The sequence below is a fragment of the Cibotium barometz genome, chromosome 13 (assembly GCF_041138505.1).
Source record: "Cibotium barometz isolate CiBa-2024 chromosome 13, ASM4113850v1, whole genome shotgun sequence".
Lineage (NCBI taxonomy): Eukaryota > Viridiplantae > Streptophyta > Polypodiopsida > Cyatheales > Cibotiaceae > Cibotium > Cibotium barometz.
The window spans coordinates 6,759,166-6,768,022 of record NC_141058.1 but is presented as its reverse complement, the minus strand read 5'-3'; the positions used below and the strand labels follow the sequence as shown (position 1 = coordinate 6,768,022).

The following is an 8,857-nucleotide window of genomic DNA, read 5'->3' as shown; positions in this document are numbered from 1 at the left end:
CAGTGTTTGATCCCATTTTTACACTGATGCAATGTGCCCAATACATAATGCATATAGCATTCATCCTTATGCACATTCCCAAATGCAGCTCTAGCTGTGAATAATCTTGAATTTGAGTGTGATTTGCAGGCATTAACCAAGGGTTAAATGCAAAATGATGATTACCACAAATTTATCAGCATAATTTTACCAAAAATTACATTAAATCAAGGATAACCAATTTGTACGGAATGGTTGGAGTATCAAACCAACTCCGAATTGCAATCTGAAGTTATAGGGATCTGTATCAAATACCTAATGGTTAATTTGAACCCTCAATTGCACCAAAATATAGTGATTAGCACTGATTATTCACTGATTAGCAAATTAATCCTCTGTTTTGTATGCAAAAAACAGAGTATGCGGGGAGGCCAGATCTGAGGCCTTAGAGTTCAAATGAGCTCAAATGCTTTCAAGGCCATCAATAGCAATTAGTCTAGTAGAGGATTAAGCCAAGAAACACAAGATTTGACCAAACATTGAATGCTTAATTTCTGTTTTACCAAAGTCACCTGCTTAAACATTGAATGCTTAATCTCTGTTTTACCAAAGTCACCTGCTGTGCAGATTTGATGAAGAGCTTGGATCTCACTATAGACTTGATCAAATCAAATTCTGACTTCACCAGCTTGTAGAGCATGCTTGAAAACCCCTGGGGCTAAGAGGAATTAGACCTATTTGATCTGTGGAAGAGAAGATCTCAGTTTTTCTCCTAGAAACAGGTGCTTGATAAATCGCGAATTTCAGCACAGCAGCCGGCGGCGGCGGTTTGATGATTTGAGCACATGGGCTGGTGCGTGGGGATCATAGCTGTATGTGGCTAGAAGCAATGGGCCTAACGTTGAGTCTACAAGGAGAGGGAGCTCCTCCACTGGCTGGGGGTACAGAAAGCTTCTTGAAAATAACTAAAAATTTGATTATTTTCTAATTATCTACTAATCCTAATTAACTAGATAATGGGCTCATAAACTTGATGGATTCTAGGCTTGGCTCTGATACCATGTTAAAATTACAGCAATGTGATGAGCTATGGTGGATTAAATGTTAGAATCAACATCATTAACAAAGTGATTAGATAATTAGTGAGTAATTAACTAATAGCTTAATGTAGGCATGGATAATCAAAAACCAGCAAATTCTCATTAGGCCAATGCCTCAATTTATAGAGTTTACATCCAAGCATCTAATCCCACTGATTTCTCCTTGATTCACTCCACCTCTTTTGCGTAATTCTCTCCACCTCTTTTGCTTGATTCTCTCCACCTCTCCCAGAATATCTCCACACTTCCTAAATCTTCTCATGCTACCCTTTATTCTCTCCCAGTAGATTCTTCTCACCTTTTCACAGGTTCTCTCACATTTACACATTCTCTTTTACAGCCTCTTGCCAAGGGCTTGTTCCCGCACACACCCTATTCACTTGTATATTTCAACACATATAGTCCACTGGGTAATTTATACTAATATGTTAGGTTACAAGGGATTAATGTGGGCAAGAGCTTGATTGGTGTTGCACCCAAAGGGAGAGACCAATGAGTTTTTTTAGTAAGTGGAAGTTGCAAACAATAATATCACGACAGCACGCGGGTCCATAATAGAAGACCCAAGGAGAATTATCCAAGATATCCAATCTCGAGGTGTGTAGAGTGCTTTACACCGGAATGAGGGGGTACACGGAATGACACCACCAATTCCACCACAAGACAAAGATGGAGCTAGAGGTGGAACCAGATGGTCATCCTCTGGATAGCACAAGCAACCTTAGCTACAGTAACCACCACTATAGCCACCACCTCTAGAGGAAACACACAGTTGAATAAGCATGTGAAAGAGATCCAGAGTAGAATACATAGACTGACAAAGTAGCTCGAGGGGAAAAAAAGAACTGGACATCTGGTTGGAGCTGCTCTTGAAACAAGTGTCAGACAAAGATGCCACAGAAGAAAGCTCCATAGGTCAGCTGCTTGTGGACCAACAAAAGCAGATCGAAACACTCAAAAAACAACTAGAACATGAACAATAGAAAACAAAGCTGGTGCTGGCCAAGGGTAAATATCCGATACAATAGCCAGAGAACACAAAGAAAGTCACAGTTGGTAGTATGCATATGATTGACGACCAGATGACACCGGCTCAGTTAAAAGAACAAATCGTCATCTTGGAGAAGCAGATGTATGTGCAACAAGATGAAAACACATCTAGACAAACTGCCCTGCTAGAACTGGAAGAAGAATTCAAGAAAACAAACAAGGCACTTGCTCAGGCATATGCATAAAGATAAAGATTGGGACATGCCTATCAAAGAGGAGAGGTCCACATCTTAGGCCCTAGGATCTTCAGCCCCAGCAATGGATCATAAATGATGATGCGTAGCAGCTACAAGACAAGACGAAGAAGAACCAGATATCTATGATGAAGACAGAGAGGCTCTGCAGGAGTAGCTGGACTCCAACCCACAAATACAAATATCTACTAAACTATTCTTTCATTCTTTAAATTACCGAGCAGTACATGTTGATGCAGAAAGAATTTTTGATATGATTCAATCCCAAGATAATAGGGGAGGTTTAGGATGTAATCCACAAGAAGCACATGCAACAAAATAAAGGTCATCCCATTCAACCCAACATCAACCACCTTTGTCCATTCATTAAACCTTCCAATCCACCTCTCAGGCGGCTGCTGGCGCAATACCATCGGACATGCTAGGGGTAACACCGCAATACACAAGCAAATACACCTTTATGCACGTAGGTAACACCACAAATCCAAGCCTAGCCAATTTGCAAATCAAAGTTCAAAAGACACCACCAAGTCACCACAAATCCAAGCCTAGCCAATTTGCAAATTAAAGTTCAGAAGACACTACTAAGTATCGAACCCTAGAGGTGCATCTTGACTTTTGGGGATATATCCTTGCCTGGACAGTTTAGAAATTGAAGTTTCACGTAGGTAGCACCACAATACACAAGCAAATACACCTTTGTATATACACCTTCATCCACGTAGGTAACACCACAAATGCAAGCCTGGCCAATTTGCAAATTAAAGTTCAAAAGACACCATTGAGTATCAAACCTTGCAGGTGCCTCTTGACTTTTGGGGATACATCCATGCCTGGACAGTTTAGCAATTGAAGTTCCATGTGCGTAACATCGCAATACACAAGCAAATACAAATTAAAGTTCTACATAGGTAACACCGCAATACACAAGCAAATACAATACACCTTTATCCACGTACGTAACACCACAAATCCAAGCCTGGCATGTATGTAACACCACAATACACAAGCATATACAAATTGAAGTTCCACATAGATAACACCGCAATAGACAAGCAAATACACCTTTATATATGCACCTTTATCCACGTAACGCCACAAATCCAAGCCTGCTGGCCAATTTGCAAATTAAAGTTCAAAAAACACTCCACAATTCCACGTAGGTAAAACACCACAAATCCAAGCTTGCCCAATTTGCAAATTAAAGTTTCAAAAGACACCCCAAAATCCAAGCCTGGCCAATTTGCAAATTAAAGTCAAAAGACACCACTGACCAATTTGCAAATTAAAGTTTAAAAGACACTCCACAAATCCACGTAGGTAACACCACAAATCCAAGCCTGGCCAATTTGAAAATTAAAGTTCAAAAGACATCCAAGCCAGGCCAATTTGCAAAAATTAAAGTTCAAAAGACAACCCCACAAATCCAAGCCAGCAGGCCAATTTGCAAATTAAAGTCAAAGACACCACAGAGTATCGGAACCCAGGACTGGAGATGGCTCTTGACTTTTGGGGATATATCCATCATGCCTGCTAGTGGGATAATATATATATATATATCCATGCCTGGAGAGTTAAGAAATTGATGTTTCCACGTACGTACGTAGCAACAGCGCAATACACAAGCAAATTACACCTTTATATAGGTATCGAGGCGCTGAGACGCAAGGCTCTAATCCTCTCTACGAGCGAGCCAAGAACCCTCCCCCATCTCTGTTGCGCTGAGACGCAAGGCTCTAATCCTCTCTACGAGCGAGCCGAACCCTCCCCCATCTCTGTTGTGCTCCTTCCGCCCCTTATCCGTGCTCAAACTGGCTCGCTGCTGTGCTCCTTGCTGCCATCAATGCTAGCTCCCAACACTATGATGCGCCGCTCGCATGCACCCATCTCTCTGCCAACCATCTCCTGGAGGTTGAGGGAGAGCTGGCTGTGCTTCTACCCGCCACCAAGCTTTCTTCTCTTCGTGTCCACTCATGGCACACCATCGAACACTTCAGTTCGCATTGGACAAACTGCCTATACCGAGCTCTACATCAGCACCAACCCTGGGGCATTCCACCACCAAGATGTTGCCAACACAACAAGATTCCTTTCCAATAGCTGTATTACTACTCCCTTGTCTGCGGCTCCGATTGCCACCACACAAGTTTTCAAGCTGCAAACAACTTGAGTTGCATCTTCTCAAAACAGGTCGGTCGTACCTCACCATGCCTGTGTTTGGTGTATTGTGTCATTGGTGCATTCTGCAAGACTGTCTCCAACTAGGAGTCTATCAGACACCTCATATACGTTTGCAATTAAGCCACATTTAGCATACATGTCAACCAGGCTGTTGCCAACAGCAAATCTCTTTTCAAACCCTTCTCGGGAAATCATAGCATGTTTATTTGTTACTCCTATGCTGCCTCTGAACTCGGACCTGCAAACAAACCTGGCAGCGTTTGGAAAGATGGCCTCAGATTGCATCTGTTCAGAATAGTTCACTGCTTCCTTACTATGCTGTGTTTGGCATATCCTATGATAAGCACAGCCCACAAGGCTACATTTCGAACAACACGCATCACCTCAAGAATTCAGGCTGCAAACAAACATGGCAGCATTCGGCCTTGAGGCTGGAATTGCAACTGTTCAAAATGGTTCAGAGCTTCCTAATGTATGCATGTATGCATATCATCTTCAGAGACTCACACACACACACACACACACAAGCCACCGGCTTGCTTTACGCAAAACAGATTCACCACCTTAAGGATCCAGGCAATTCAATGAAACACACAAGGTCCAACTCGCTTTCATTCTCCTCATCTGAGCACATTTACTATGCCTCTCAATCGATCTGGCATCAACATTTCAAGAAACAGGGACAATGGCTACTTCAACTGCACTCTGTCAGCAATAGTCCCCACAAGCACACTTACCTTGCTCAAAAACACGAAGGCGGTTTGCATCTTTGACAAGTACTTTCCCTGCTCTATCTTTGATAAAAATGTGGAGAGATCTTCGACAACATGTCCTTGAGTGTATCGATAACTGCAAAGACAATAGCCAACTTCTCACTGTGCCCACATAACACACCTCTCTTTGCATCATCGGAAATATCCTGTGACACCCATTGCTAAGCTGTGGCACAGCCTTCCTCCCTCATTTTTGCAAAAAAAAACTTCTGGCTCACATAATCTGTTTGCTTTGAGAATGCCTTTTATCCTTAACCAAAAAAGAATGCACAGATTACCTGATATCAGACCACCAGCTGTGTCTGGGCTTCGTCCATGCATGTTTTCTTACTCTCATTGCCTCAACCTTATTCGCATCCTCCTGCATGCCAGCGTTTGCATAGATGTTGCACATACAGATGTAAGCTGCAGGATCCTTTTCATCCAATTGCACTGCATGTTCAAAGGCCTGTCTTCCTATCTCCACATTGCCCCACTTCTGACAAGCACCTAACATAGTATGCCACACCACAAGATCAGGATGGAACGGCATCTTCTTTATCAACCCTACTGCCTTACCTAACTGCCCTGCACGACCAAGGAGATCAACCATGCAAGTGTGGTGCTCAAGAGGTGGGATGATCCCATAGTCTTTGCTCATGGACTCAAAGTATGTCTGGCCCTGATCCACTCGACCTGCATGGCTGCATGCATTAAGAACACTAAGGAATGTGGCAAGATTTGGCTTTTCACCTTCCCCAATCATTCTGTCAAAGATATGGAACACATCTCACTTTCTCCTCGCTGGGCATATCCTGCAATTAGTGCATTCCATGAGACTATGTTTCTAACTGGAAGCTTGTCAAACACTTCCTGTGCTTTTGCAAGCAATCCACATTTAGCATACATATCAACCAAGGTGCTTCCAACAATAACATCTCTTTCCAGCCCCTTTCGGGAGATCTCAGCATGTACTTTTTGGCCCTTGTCTCTGACTCCTAAGTTGCTACAAGCTTTCAAGCTGCGAACAAGGGTGACAGCATCTGGAGACACGCCCTGCAGTTGCATCAGTTCAAAGCAGTTCAGTGCTTCTTCACCACACGCATGTTCGGCATATCCTGCAATTAGAGCATTCCATGAGACCGTGTTTTGAACCAGAAGCTTGTCAAACACTTCCTGTGCTTTTGCAAGCAAGCCACACTTGGCATACATATGGACCAAGGTGCTGCCAATAAAAATGTTTGTTTCCAATCCTGTTCTGGAAATCTCAGCGTGTAATTCTCGGCCCTTTTCGATGGCTCCTATGCTGCCACAAGCTTTCAAGCTGCAAGCAAAGGTGACAGCATCTGGAGAGATACCCTCTAGTTGCATCTGTGCAAAACAGTTCAACGCTTCCTCACCACGGCCGAGTTCTGCATATCCTGAGATTAGTGCATTCCAGGAGACTCTGTTTCGAGCTGGAAGCTTGTCAAACACTTCCTGAGCCTTTCCAAGCAAGCCACATTTAGCATACATATGGACCAATGCACTGCCAATAAAACTGTTTGTTTCCAAACCTTTTCTGGAAATCTCTGCATGAATTTCTCGGCCCTTGTCTGTGGCTCCTATGCTGCCACAAGCTTTCGAGCTGCACACAAAGGTGACAACATCTGGAAAGAGACCCTCCAGTTGCATCTGTTTAAAACAATTCAGTGCTTCCTCACCATGCCCATGTTCAGCATATCCAGCTATTAGTGCACTCCACGAGACTGTGTCTCGAGCTGGAAGCTTATCAAACACATCCTGTGCTTTTGCAAGCAAGCCACACTTAGCATACATATCAACCAACGTGTTGCCAACAAAAAGATTCCTTTCCAACCCCTTCCTGGCAATCATAACATGTATTTCTTGGCCTTTGTCTATGGCTCCTATGCTGCCACAAGCTTTCAAGCTGCAAACAAAGGTGACACTCTAGTTGCATCTTTTCAAAACAATTCAGCGCTTCTTCACCATGCCCATGTTCGGCATATCCTGCTATAAGTGCATTCCACGAGACTATGTTTCTAACTGGAAGCTAGTCAAACACTTCTTGGGCTTTTCCAAGCAAGTCACATTTAGCATACATATGGACCAAGGTGCTGCCAATGAAAATATTTGTTTCCAACAAACCCTTTCTAGAAATCTCAGCATGAATCTCATGGCCTGTTTCCAGGTCTTTGAGCTGAGCACAAGTCTTCAGTAAGGCCACAAAAGCATAACCACTAGGATGTACAGTATCATCCTCTTGCATTGTTTTGTACAGGATGAGAGCACGCCGTGACTCCCCACGTTTCACGTATCCTGTGATGAGAGAATTCCAGGAACAGTCATTCCGAATGACCAACCTGTCAAAAACCTGCTGAGCATCGTGCATTCTTCCAACTTCCACCAGCATTGAGACGAGGGAGTTCCCAAGTGAACTGTGAGATTCTAGCCCACTTTTGCGCATGTAGGCATGCAAGCGCAGCGCATCTGCCAGGTTTCTCTCCGTTGTGCACTTGTGCAAGAGGCATGCAATGCTCTCAACCGAAGGCGTCCCTTGTTCCCAAGAAGGGAGATCCTCCTCTACTGAATTAAGCGACTCCAGAACACCACCAATGTTCACTTCTTCCTCTCGTGCTTTGGGCATTCCTGCAGAAGACTCTTCTGTTTTCTCAAGTACCCTACATGGATTGTACCGGCGGTCTATCCATAGTGACTCTTTGGTAACTTTACGCTTGAAATCCGGGGCCCTTGGGTTCGTCTGTTAATTCTCTCTCACACGCGCGCGCGCGCGCACACACACACACACAAAACGACTCACTCGTCAGCTCCAAATCTAGTGTAATCAGCTTCATCTCTGTGCGGGGATAACGATATGGGCATGACACCACTTACTTTGCTCTGTCGGATGGGACCCCTGAGGTTCTCCTTCCATAGGTCTGCTACATGGTTATCTGGCTGCGCTTGTGTAAGAGGGCAGAGAGCTCTGGCCGTAGTTGCTTCTGCAACACCCGATTCTGATTGACAGCGCTACTGCAACACCCAATTCTGATTCACCGGGCTGAAATTTAAAGGCATCGAAGGTCATCCAAAGCAGGCTTTCAACACATAAAACACCATTTTTCAAACCGAAGCCCCTCTGGTTGCCCAGTGCCCACCCTCACCTATATATGGCACCGCCTCTCCACAAGGGATCCATGGTGGAGAAGGTTTGGGGGTTGCATTTTGAGATGAGGGCCGTAGATCTTGACGGCCTCACCTATATATGGCACCGCCTCTCCACAAGGGATCCATGGTGGAGAAGGTTTGGGGGTTGCATTTTGAGATGAGGGCCGTAGATCTTGACGGTTGATATCTCGGCTCAAGGCTCAACCGAGAATCTTAATAGAAATTAAATGAAATTTAAGTTGTCATGTATATTTTTCAAATTTGAAAAGATATGCATTAATTGTCCATATCTCCCCTCTTGATATGTGTATAAATTTGATGAGCTACCAATAAGTAATCTTGGGACCATAGTAATCTCGGGTTGGCAAAAAGCGCGCAAAAAAAAATCTCGGCCATTAACATTATGGCTTCTCTCTCACACACATCCAAACAT

General features: G+C 43.9%; 1 pseudogene across 1 annotated transcript; it reads right to left on the bottom strand.

The window, feature by feature from the left end:
- Positions 1 to 5,100: 5,100 nt before the first annotated feature.
- Positions 5,101 to 8,454, bottom strand: LOC147632318 (pentatricopeptide repeat-containing protein At3g09040, mitochondrial-like; annotated as a pseudogene). The gene has a single exon (XR_015267187.1). The product of XR_015267187.1 is annotated as a pentatricopeptide repeat-containing protein At3g09040, mitochondrial-like (transcript).
- Positions 8,455 to 8,857: the final 403 nt, after the last annotated feature.